At 42.8% G+C, this 12,076-nt stretch overlaps 1 protein-coding gene across 4 annotated transcripts in view; it reads left to right on the top strand.

Annotated features, from left to right (window-relative positions):
* The window catches only part of MAD1L1 (mitotic arrest deficient 1 like 1), a 351,296-nt gene that overhangs the window by 237,560 nt on the left and 101,660 nt on the right, over positions 1–12,076 (top strand). The window lies entirely within an intron of this gene.

Below are 12,076 nucleotides of genomic sequence, written 5' to 3'. Positions count from 1 at the left end.
TACAGTGAAAAACCCCAGGAAAGAGGAGGGGAGTATCACCCTGTGCTTCTGTTCCAGAGTCCCCAGAAAATTTTTGGTGAAGGGAGGAATTTTAAGCAGAATGTTCCCACATATGCAAAAGCTTCATCTGCAAGGTGATGTCCTAAGCCAAATGGAGAGGCTGCTTGCAGCACTTGGGAACAGATTTAAAGCTAATGGCATCTTAGTTACGCCTCAGGTAGCTCAGAGCCCTCAGCTGCTAACCCCAACAGAAATAAATAAGGATAAAAATTAGAACCAGGCATATCACACCTCCTGCAGCATCTTAAACGCTGCTGCTCTCGTCTGTCAAAGCTGGAGTGAGCCAGGCTCATCCTTACAACCAGGGCAAATAAGCAATTAGCAAGAGGTACAGAAATAGTGTTTAGGAAGGTATAAAGTTGCTCTGAGAGCTATTAAACACCTCTCCTTGTTTTGCTCATTGTTTAGAGTGGGAATGTTTGACACTTAACAAAAGCTGACTAATTCTTTGGGGTTTTTCCCCTTTTAATGATCAGAATTCAGGGGAGGGCTGACTGTGACAGGCAGGAGAAAGAATTGCCATCCAAGTGAAGCTCTTTTTAATTAGAAAGCCCCTTGGATGATTTAGTTTGCAGTGATTTGAGTGCCGGCTGGCTTGAATGTGTCAGCAGTACTGACCAGCAGGATGCAGTCCTGTTGTGCAGGTTCTGGTTTGCTCTTCAGGCATCAAGAAGAGAAGCTGCTCCAACAAGGAGAGTCTGTGATGAGGGAAATTATAACCAAAGCCAGCCGTGCTCGCAACTTCACCATCTGCTGGGAAAGCTCTCCCTTGGCTGCCAGCACTGGTGGGAGCAGGCCATAATGATGATAATATTTTCCACTTCTGTAGCACCCTCTGTCCAAAGGTCTCTGAGTATGCCAGAGATACTAATTAAGCACCCATGGGAGGTGGGCAGGAGTCTCCACACAAGCTTTTTTTGCTTGCAGAGCCTAAAGAGATTGTGGCACTAATCTTTGGGCAGCAATTCCTTCCATCAGGCAGCTCTGGAAGAGCTGAAAACGTTTCATGGTGGTGTTAGTTTGAATCAAAGCCGTATTAGGAAAGCAGTCTGGCTCACATTAACCTGCTGGACTGAGCTTATGCTCCTGGGTGGTCTTGTTGGAAGAGCAGCAGAAGCTGGGTCTGCTGTAGCTGGTTCAGAGGTTCTTGTAGTGTAAGACTTGGAGTAGGTCTTACAATTTGTGTCCAGTCCTTAATGTGTGGCCTTCTGAGGAAACTGTGCTCTTAAGATCAGATGGAAATCTCAGTGCAGTGCTCTACATGTAAAAAATCATGGAATCATATTCTAGTTTGGGTTGGAAGAGACCCTTAAAGGTCATCTAGTCCAACCCCCTGCAATGAGCCGGGGCATCTTCAACTAGGTCAGGTTGCTCAGAGCCCTGTCCAGCCTGACCTCGAATGCTTCCGCCCACCACCTCTTTGGGCAGCCTGTGCCAGTGTTTCACCATCCTCCCTGTAAAAAAACCTTTTTCCTTATATCTAGTCTGAATTGATCCTCTTTTAGTTTAAAACCAATTGGAGAAGCCCTGCTAAAAGGTCTGTCCATGTCTTTCTCATAAGCCCCCTTTAAGAACTGAAAGGCAGCAATAAGGTCTCCCTGGAGCTTTATTTTAGATAACTCAATCTTTCTTTTTTGTAACCTGCATTTCCACAGACTTCAGGAAATGCATGAATAACACTGAATGGTCCATGAGAAAGGAGTAAGCATGTGACAAAGGGGAAAATTTGACCACAAATCTTTAATGCCTGATGCCAACACTCACAGTCCTGGATTTAAAAGTGTGTTCCCGTGAAGAATCACTTAATGTGTTCTTCAGTCAGGGAGAGTTGTCACAATGAAGCTTCTCCTTCCCCTCAGTGCAAGGTATAAAATGAAAGTTCCTGATTAAGACCAAAGATACACGTACTATCTACCATCTCTAGGAGGAAAAATGCTGTTGTCAAGTATCCATTATATGGTGTGTAAGTGTATTTGAGGCTATTAAAGACAGTTATCCTCAGAGATTTATATGTAACAAGTTAGAACGGGGGAGGGTGGGGGAACAAACCCTTGCCGTGTTTAATTATTGCTGGGTGCTGCATGCACTTTTCTCCATTATTTACTTAATCTTAAATGCCAGATGCTAAAGGGCACCAGCATCAATTAACTGCTTAATTAGACTTGCAAAGAAATCATGTAATTTAGTTATAAGCAAATAAAAAACCCAAAACCACACAGAATAGAAGCTCAGGGCTCTCTTTGCAATCATTTTTAAAGCTCCCTGCATACACTGTTTGCTTTCATTGCTCACTGGAAACTCTTTGGAGCACTCTCTGTGCCTCTTTCCCTGTAGGGAGCCAAATATCTGGATGCAGCATCTCTTGTTCGTTCTGAGTGGATTTAGCCACAGCTTGCTTTGTTGCTTTCCAAATTACTTTAATAGAGGTTTGGATGAAGGATTTATGTGGTGCCTCATCCTGATCCAGAGCAGAACCTGGCCCTCGCCCTTTCTGTGCTCTGCATCCCCTCTGGTGCTTGCTCTGGGTGCCCTGTCAGGGGAAGAGCATGTGCTGCTCCCTGTTCCTCCTAGGAAGGCACATTTTTGTGTTTTGTGGTGTATTTTGGCCTTTTAGCGTGCAGCCCAAAAGCACCCTAACTTTAATAAAAAAGCCCTGCTTCCCTCGCCTCAAAACAATAGGAAGCCAGATACTTTTATTCCATTAGTTGCCACTCTTATGAATAAGAGTGTTCACAGGAGTGGAATGCATTTTGTTTTATCAAGGCATTGGACTCTATCTGAATCCTTGTGTTGCAAATTGCTGTAAGAGGGTAATAATAATGATAATATTTTCCACTTTAAGCCCTGGGCTTGGGTATAAGCAAAGTTTTCCTTCTGGAGAGCTGCTGCTGCTCCTGTGGCTCTGGTGCCGCTGTTCTCACTTTGGTATCAGCAGCACTGTCATTTCACTGCCTCTGCAGCATCCCCTGTTTCACAACTTTTGTTTCTTTCTTAGTGCCTGCATGTTGGAAGCTGCTGACATATTTTTTCTCAAGTGTCCTGAAACCTTCCTGAAAACAAGGTGGTGTTCAGCTCTCGAGAGCTTTGTTCTTCCTCTGCGCCTTTGCTGTCTCAACATTGCTCTTTTCCTTTCTGAAAATGTGATCCAGCCCTTACAGAGTTCCTTATTTCTTCAAAGCACTGTATAAACATTATCTAATTAAGTATATATAACATGCCCTACAGTATGGTAAGGGAAAACTGCAGCACAGCATTGAAGTTTCCAGCCACTTGATCCAAAATCAAGTGTAAAATCTGATTGAATCACTAATTATTTTTCAAAATGCTGTGCCTAATGACATGCATCAAGACAGGAAGATCAGAGCTGCAGCCAGAAGCATTGGGAGCCAAGGAGAGAGGGGCTGTCAGGTAAGTTCTGTATTAGTTCTGGAGTTGGTTTGGGTCTGCACACTGAGGTAATAAACAAAACAACAACAAGAAAGAGTTGCTGCAGCTTTTGGATCTTTCCTGTTTTGATATATATAATCAGTTCTACATTTCCTGTTGAAATGTTCATTAAAATTGCAGCCCCTGTGATTATGCAGCTGCCTAATTCAAATCAATGGGGCTCCTGAAACAATTTTGGATATTTTTAAATACTGCTGTAGAACTTCCTTGTTTACAATGTTATGATTAAGTGACTTTTTTTCTAAGTTATCTAAAGCATTAATAAAAATATCTTTAGGTTTTCTCTAATTTTTTTGTTTGTTTGTTGGGTTTTGGTGGGTTTTTTTTTCATCTGAGCAGCTGCAAGTAATACAAACCTTGCTTTATGGCTTTATCTTTTACTTCTTGGTGCAGAATGTCTTTTTGGGTTGATAACTAAATCAGAAGCCCAATTACACAAGTTCTTTATAATTCCTATTAAGCCATAATTGACTTTTTTTTGTTTTGAAATCCAAACACAAGTAAATAAAATTAACAGAGCAGCAGAATAAACCTCACTGAGATCCTGAAGATCGTGAGAGGGAGTGAACAAGTGGCTGTGTGGTACTTAGTTGCTGGCTGGGGTTAAAACGTGACAAACAGTCATGCTGGGCTTCCAGCTCACGAGCTTCTGAAGCAACTGTTGATAATGCTGCCAAGAAGATTATAATGTCCAAAGGGTCAACTACTTCAATAGGTCTCATGCTGAAAGGGAGGTAATTTCAGTTTTACTGGAAAGATGCATTCAAGGTAATTTCAGCTCAGGAAATTCTGCTTTGGAATGCTTCAGAGTGATGCCAGGGCTCATGTCAGTTTGTTTATATGGCTTTGGGTTTATTAGCTTTTCACTTTTCTAATACCTTGAATCCGTTTTACTGTTTGGTACTGAGGCCTTGGCACAATTCTGATGTGTTTAAGTTGCAGACATTACAGGAAAATACCTAAATCAAAACATTGTGGGAGAGAGACAGCATGAACAAGCAGATGTTTACAGTCTCTGACTTCTGTGGTTGAGGAAAAGCAAACACATTTCTATAAAAACTCAATGTGGTAAAAGCGTTTTAGTTGCCTGTAGTTACATGCTTCACCTGCTTACAAAGGTATTTTTCTAGTTGTCTTTTGCTTTTATTACCTCTCTCCAGCTGTACTTATTAACTCCTTTGTTTAACTCCACTTGGTAATGGTCCCACTGGGGCTGCCGGAGCAGGGGAAGAGGCAGAGCTGGCACAGCTCGGGGCTGGATCTCTTGGTCACATCATCCCTTGCTGAATGTATCTGATCAAGCTGGTGCTGCCAGGTCAGGTGTTGGGGTGGCCAGATGTGAACCACTGCAGATGTTTGAGCATCGCAGTGTGGTTCAGCCCCGATGCTCTGACACCAACCTGCCAGCGCTGCTGTCGCTGTCACATCCCTGATGACAACAAGAGGGATGGTACTGTGGAAACTGTGCAGGTCAAAATTGGTCAGTGCTGGCTGGAGATTGCCAACTGTCTCATTACTGGGTTGAGAAATACATGAAGATTTTAAATGAACCCTTGTTCTGTGGTGCTGGAGAAGTGGGATGCAGTCTGTAGGATCGAGAGGTGAGAATTGTTATTTAGTATCATCCTTTGTATTCAGAACCTATTCATCTATTGAATTCACCTATTGAAAGTTGGAGGTAAATGCTTTGGATGTGGACATAGGAAGTGAATGAGGTGGAAGAGGACCGGAAAGACCAAAGCTTTTTCTTCTTTTTACAGAGAATAGATTGAATGTGATTTGGCCACTGCACCTTAATGGGTAATCCCCACTCTGAGCCTCGGATGAAAAGAAGAAATCTATAAGGCTAGAGATAATGCAGGGGGATTTTGGCAGACTTTTCCCAGATGTAAAGTGAGCTACTGAATAGCACAGCCTTTAAGGCTAACTTTTTCTTCGAGCACAGAGCTAATTCACTGATTTAGCCAAGTTGGGTAAATCTGTTTCTCATTGCTTGCACATCCCATGCACACAGACCTTTTGTGTGTATCGTTTTTTCCTTTCCTCACTTGTTCCTCAACATACACCTTCCCTAGGCCTCTCTGACCTGTTTTGGCAGTGCTGCTCATGCCAGCAGCATGGTCTCCATGGCACTTGGTGTCATTGACCTCAGTGGGAAGAGTCCACAGCAGCAGCAGCAGCAAGTAAAATGTTGTCTAAACCTAAACATGAAGCGAATCCTTCTTGTGGGAGGCTGCAGTGCAAGAGATCAGGATTCTGTGTGCACTTGCTCCCTGGCCTGGGGTGGATCATTGGAAACCAAGAGTCAAGGTTACCTCAGTGCTGTGGTTTTTTTCTATACCAAAATAATCTGTTTGGTGACTAAGCACGGGATTTTTTGACTGATCTTATTCCAAGCAGTCTAGTCCTGCACTAAGCCAGTGTTTGGTGCAGAGATCTCAGGAGACAGAGAGATGGAAGAGTTCAAGCAATGTCAGGAAGCAAGAGGATCTTCCCGACAAGTAGGGCGGGAAGAAGGGATGTAGAGGCTGTGCAGGGGGAATTCAGGATGCAGCTGGAAAAGAAAAATAGTGATATTCTGGAGTAGGCTGTTCTTTGAGCCTGCTACCACAGTTGGTGTGGTGGAGCTTGCTGCAATGAGCGTGTTGGCCTCTCGGGATTCCCAAAGTGCTCTGCCAACTTCACAGCAAAAGGAAATCTGCACAGGGGTTGCTTCATCCACCACTAACATGCATCCATGGCTAGTGTGAAGTACAGTAACTGCTTAGTGCCACACAGGAACCATCCCGATGGCAGAAAGTGAGAAGTGCCATTTTAAATTGAAAGTGGAGGAGGCAGAACATGGTTACCCAATGGCACTTGTACAGGACTGATGCCACAGTCCTGGGTCGTGCCCTCGGCCCGAAATAAAAAATTCTCTGCCAGGAAAATGTTTTACCTCTTCTGTAACATTCCAGGTCTGAGTTTCTTATCTTCTCTGAAAAATGGTATATCCAGAGAGCAGCGTGCTCTCTGCCATAACCTTTAGCTCATTACTGATGCAGGGAGCGAGTGCCAGCTATTGAATCACAGGGCTGGGACCCAGCTAAAGGTCGGGTTTGTGTCTACGTACATGAAAGCAAGCACAACCTCTTCTTTCCAAAAGCACTGGCACGTGGAAATGTAAAAGTTCTCGTCTGTGAATTCTGCAGCGCTCACGTCAGGGTTGGAAGCAAGCAGACAGGTAGGAAAAGGCAGCTTCCCAGTTGGGGAGGATCACATCAAGGGACTGATAGAGTTTAGGAGGTGTGGGCACAAGCTTACAGCCATTATTTTTCTCCAGGGTGGAAGAAAATGTTTCTGCCAGCAAATGCAGACAGTGCCTGGAAGCCATTTGAAAAGCCAGGCTGACTCCCATGGCTTCCTGGCCTCCAAGATAACCCTTTTACCTGTGTCCTGTATCCCACTGCATAGGTTTCCTGCTGCTGTTTTTTCCAGCTCATGCTTAGTTTCCACAGCTCTCTCTCTGCCTCCAGCAGCTTTTGAGCTAACTTTGCACTTAAAACTTCTTGCCTTTTGTAGTTTGAGTTGTGTGATAGAGGATTGAATGCCTTGCATCTTTAGGGAAAGACAGTCTCTCCTTCAAGACATGCATGGACTTACGTATCTCTGCTGCATGTTAAATTGAAGGATTTTGCCTCTGTTATTTGGGATTTCTCAGTTGTTAAAGCCTTTCAATGCCTTTCATTAGCAAAGGGACATTAGGCTGACGGAACCAGTTTCTCAATCTCCCACATTTACTCACCTGCATCAGTTCTGCTGAGCTTAATTTTCATTATAATCCACTGGGTCACCTGTGCTCCGTCAGACTGTTCTCTCTAAGGTTTTGTTTCATTAGAACTTTATTATGGAGCTAATTTTATTTTTTAAAGCCATCAAATTCAAGGCTGAGCTATGAATTTTCCTGTTAAACAGGAAGATATCCCAGGTCTGTGCCGTGATTCAGCAGATTCTGTGTTCTCAGGGCTGTCACCAGATCCATGCTGCCGAATTAAGTAGTATCCTTGACTTCCTTTCCTTTAGCTCCTCTATCTGTAAAATGGAGACAGTGCTAATCTCTCACTTGTGTGGCTCCGTAAGGTTTGTCCAGCGCTTCAAAGATGCCAAAGACAATAAAACTGCCAAGCCTCCTTTCACTAACAGGATTGATGATTTACACCCAAAATGCTCATTTTTGTGCTAAAACAAGATCACCTGAAAGATACTGTGGTTGGAACCATCCCAAGGAAGGGGGAGGAGGAAACCATCTGTTACACAACAGCAGAAATGTTTCAGGGCATTTGCCTGGGAAGCTCTGGGTGACGAGTTTGGAATATGAAGGCTTATTTATATGGATGGAGCTAATTTTCTCTAAGTTATTCATTTTTCACTTAGGGAATTACCTAATCTTACAAGAGACTCTAGGAGGAAAGATTCATTTATTCTCTGTCTCATTCAGCCCCAGGCAAGCCTGGAGATGCTCTGCCTCTTCCAGTTCTGCTTTTTTAACTGATTCTATTAATGGAGCTTAAACATTTTCTTCTTCTGGATAAAAAGGGTTAATCTTTCTCATTCCCACTCACCCTTCTCCTCCTCTTTTTCTGGAGAGTTCTTTTTTTGGCGGCTCTGGCTGTTTCTATCATCTTCTCCCCCTAATCTGCCACTATCTGAAGAATTCATTACATTTCAAATCAGAGGCCTTGCTGCATACATTAGCAGGTTTTAATAGACTTGCCACGACTCAAAAAGGAGGAAAAAAAGAGAGAAGATTTAAAACTCTTGTCTTGCCGAAAGCAGACAGATTGACTCAAAAATGACTCAGTCAATAAAAGATGAGTTTTGAAAAGGCTTCCCTCTGCTCAAAGGGAGCTCGTATTCCAGCGAATTAGGTTTTTCTAAGCCCACTGTCAGAAATTAATAATACATACAGCATGTAAAATGGATTTAGCCCTCTACAGCCTTATACAAACATATCTTTGACTTGCTAAATGTGACACGACTACCAGGATTTTCCAGCCTTTATCCCAGGAGTTTGTCATCTCTCCAGAATGGTGACCTCGGTGGAATTTTTAAGCACATTAAAAAAAATTTGCTAAATGAGATTTTAATTAAGAATATGTGTCTACTTCCCTTACCCTTTTTCTCCACCCAAACCCCTGCTGTCAGAGCATATTATTATTATATGCTGTCAAAATTATTCCAAAGGCTCTGGTTAAAACTCTCAAGCTCTTTGCTTGACTCTTTCAGTAGCCTTCCTTTGAAGAAAGATGCTGAGCCTTCTGCAGAATCTTTAATTTGGGTGTGTTTTATTTCTGCTGCCACAAAAAGGCTTATAGGCCAATAAAATACATCTTTCTTAGGAAAAAAAAGAAAGGGCTTCTGTCTTATTAGATCTATCCACAAGTACTGTGTGATTTGAGTTCTTCCCAGATGGTCCTGCTCACCTTGCTTAAGGTAACTCAAATGTGCAGGTGTGAAATCACTCACCACCCCTGTTTGTTCCTCCATCACACTCCCTCAGCTGATAAGAATAAAAAGTGGTATTAATTTTATCCTCCTTGATGATGTGGCTAGATTCAAACTGGCCTTGTTGTAACCACAGAGGGTGTTCTCTTGAGCAGGTTGGTCCATACAGACTTCTGGATGGCTGTGGGCTGACTGCATTTGTCCACCTCAGTTTTCTCATTCTTCCAAATCCCACTATTTAATTATTATATATATATATTTTTTTTAAGATATCAGGGTGGTTGACTCGGTCTTGAAATCTTTTCTGCATTCTCTCTCTGAAAAATCTTTTTCCTCCACCTTTTTTTTTAATTACTTACTATGAATTACCCTTTAAGCTAACTTTGCAAAGTCACTGCATGTCCTTATTTCCTCATGGATCTATTCTGTCCCCAGCTGTATTATTCTACATATTGGCTGTGGACTTGTGGAATGTCCTGTGTGAAATGTGTTGCAGCAACATGAAGTCTGACTCTGGGCAATATCTCCTAGATGATGCAGAGAAACTTTTAAAAACATCAGTGAAGAAATGAACACACTAAAGTGCTCCATTTTGGACCATTATGTGCTCTATGGATGTTGCTTGGGCTTGAAACAAGCAGAGCTCATAATTTTTTTAATATGTTTATAGGTTCTGTGAAAAGTCTGAGCTTAGAGTTGTTGACAGTATGCCCCCAAAAGTGCAGCAATAGTGTGTTCTTCTTTCCTACCATCAAACAGAAGACTTGCTCAGATTTTCTTGTGCTTTTCTGGCTCCAAAGAGATCTCTAATCATGGGTGTTGGTGTTTAGAAGAATTTCCATCAAAGTAACAAGAGGCATTTTTCACAGAGCTGAAGGTAACGAGCTGGTTCAGCGCTAGCAAAAGTGTTTCACTGGGTAAGAGATTCCTACTTTTGTCTCCAAGGTCAGACTGTTGCTTTTTTTGTTGGTGGTGGTTTGTTTTTTGGGTTTTTGAATATAAATCTGACATCCCAAGGTTACGATCCCAGGGTTACATCCCTGGTTCCTTGGGTGTGATTTCTGGTCGGAATGTGGAATTAGCAGCTGCTGGAGCATCACTTAATGGGATTTACTCCCCCCTAACTCCCCTAGGCCAGGTTGAATGGGCCCCTGAGCACCCTGATCCAGTGAGTGCCCTCCCTGTGTGGAACAAGATGATCTTTAAGGTCCCTTGCAAACCCAACCATTCTGTGATTCTGTGCAACTGGAAATGGCCTGTCCTCAAAGGACACCCAGGAGAACATCGCCTTGTCCAATGCTGATTTCCCCGAAGAAATCCGTGTGACTGAATCTCTTGGTCTTTCTTGCACAGGCAGGGACCCTACTTATTGATTTCTGTCAAGAGCCATGATAATTGCTTCCTTGGAATTCCACAGGACTTCTGCTCTTGGCCCCACTTCGTTCATGAGCATTGGCCAAGCAAATGCTGGGTCTGGGGTTGTATTACAAGATACAACCAGGAGTTACACAGCAATCCCAGGAAGAGAACACTTGGCTGTCTTGCATTTGTCCAGTCCTTGGTGTTTAAAATGATTGGAAAACCCAAATGTACAAGACCTAGAAATCAGCTGGATTTCTGCAGCTGGAGCTGGTGCTGGAGTCATTCTTCCTCAGGGTCTTTTATTATAACATACCAAGCTCCTTCCCAGGATAAGTCTCCAAAGTTAATGTCCTATTATCTCATGTCATAATCAGGAGCTTCTAGTTTTCTTTTGTAGATGTGCTCCTGATGTTGGTGTAGAAATGAACAAAACTGAAAGCAACAGGCATGACTTTAGTTTTGTATTTGTTTCCAGTTCATTTTTTAATCTCTTCCATGTTCTCTTGATTTGAGAAAGTAGTTCTCCTGGTGGATGTTATGTCTCTTGAGCTTCCAGCTGCTTTTCTGGGACATAGCCACCCAATAATCTCCTTGGGAATAATTGCTGGTGTCTTTTCGGATAATTCTTGTGAAAGGTGACAAACTGCTCGCCACAGTGAGATGTTAATAACACAGAGCTGCCCTTTGTTTGAAAGCTGGTGCAGAAATTACCCCATGCAGTTGCTGGAAAATCAGACTTGTGATGGTAAGAAGTGAGGAATGGATCCATTCATTTGCATATAATTCCAGGCCTTTTGTGTCATCTTCTGTGTGAACCATACAATTTCCATTGCAGTGGGGAACGTGTGCTCATAATACAGAGGGACAGGAACATGGGCTCGCTCTCAGCAGGAGTCAGGGTTAAAGACATGTCAACTGCTGAAAAGGAGGAAAACATGGTCTGCAGGAACTACATCGAGAGAAACAGCCATGGATAATTAATGAATCCAAGTTATTACACCAGCTCAGGGGAGACCATGCATCCTGGTGTCCCCTCTGAGTAGGCATCAGAAAAAGGGAGGAATCTGTGTCCTTCTAGGGGTGTATTGAGCTGAACTGTCCCTGCATCTGCCCCGAATCACAACCAAGACTTGCTGCATATTTTTATTGTAATCAGAGGCTCCTTTTACCAGCCAGATCCACTGCAGCTGTCTGAGGTGGACCATCTTTCTCTGTGGCACTGAAATTAAACTCTTAAAAACTCTTTAGACTGCAGCTGACTAGCATGTTCCCAGTGTAGGTTTCTCAGCTTTTTCATAAAAAGATGATGTTTTTTTGAAAACAAAGGGTGTAGGTGTCTCTGTTCTCTTGTGATTTAGAGTCAGAGAGGTCCATAAGTACTTGTTTTACCTTTTTTGTTCTCCCTTCTCTCTTTCTAGGTAGCTAGGTCTCTCTGAGTAGGCAGTCAGTCCCAATGATGAACTTTACAATTGGAGCCTTAGTGCCCATCTTCCAAAATTTCTAATAAAATTGCATGAATATTTAATACCCAATTATTAAATATTTAAAAATTGAAAACTGAACTGGCTTGGAAGTCAGCACATGATGAATAATTCAGGACCAGGAGAGGAGGCTTGGCATTTGGGCTGAGACAGATGTTACCTTTCCTGTCTCCCTGCCCAGACACGGTGTCCTCCAGCCTTAGCATAGTTTGTGGACATTGCTTGGAGACATCAAGCCTTTA

Source organism: Corvus hawaiiensis, chromosome 16 (assembly GCF_020740725.1).
Source record: "Corvus hawaiiensis isolate bCorHaw1 chromosome 16, bCorHaw1.pri.cur, whole genome shotgun sequence".
In the NCBI taxonomy this organism is placed as follows: domain Eukaryota; kingdom Metazoa; phylum Chordata; class Aves; order Passeriformes; family Corvidae; genus Corvus; species Corvus hawaiiensis.
This window is presented reverse-complemented; position numbering and strand designations above follow the sequence as displayed.